We start from the raw sequence: 718 nt of genomic DNA on the forward strand, positions 1-718 counted from the left end.
CCCCCTTCAATAAGCAGCATTTTGTATCACCTTCAGCATCCTGATCTACCTTTAACTAACCACACCCAGAGCGTAGGTCTTCCTTAATGTGGTCCTCAAGACATTTCAGCAAAGGAACACATTTTCATCTCAGTCATAAGAGCACTTTACATGAATGCTTTACTTTTCCTTCTTCCTAACAGGCTGATGGCTATAACAGTTAGTGAGATCAGAACACTAATGGCATTTGATTCAACTATTTCCCATCTGCCCTGGCAGTGTATCTCCAGAGCAGAGTTGCAGTAATCCATTCCAATATGCAGCAGTAACAGCCTGACCTGGTATGCTGCCTTCCAGTGCAGCTTTCTGTCTCTTATCTGCTCTCTTTCTGTCACGCCACCGTCCATCAGAGGATATGCACCGGCTCTAAATGAACATGCAGCTGGGAATTATAAAACCTCCTATAGTCTGTCTCTATGTAGTTAATGTTGACCTTTTTTTAAGTAAAAATGGAATTGGTGGTCAAACTGCAATGGAATTTGAATTTCTGTTCACAGGATTTATACATTTAATCATTCAGTAATTTAGGTTTTTTGCTAATTTAATCTTTATTTACGGAAGCTGGAGGGGCTTAGGTCAGCCTGTCTTTGGTAGCTCTAAAACAATTCTGACTAAAGTCCCCCTCTAGTCAAAGTTTTTCTTCTTGTCCCTTCAATTGGATGTTTGAGCCTCACTGTGC

This window comes from Morone saxatilis, unplaced genomic scaffold (assembly GCF_004916995.1).
Source record: "Morone saxatilis isolate NCDOM2014 unplaced genomic scaffold, NCSU_SB_2.0 Contig0, whole genome shotgun sequence".
Lineage (NCBI taxonomy): Eukaryota > Metazoa > Chordata > Actinopteri > Moronidae > Morone > Morone saxatilis.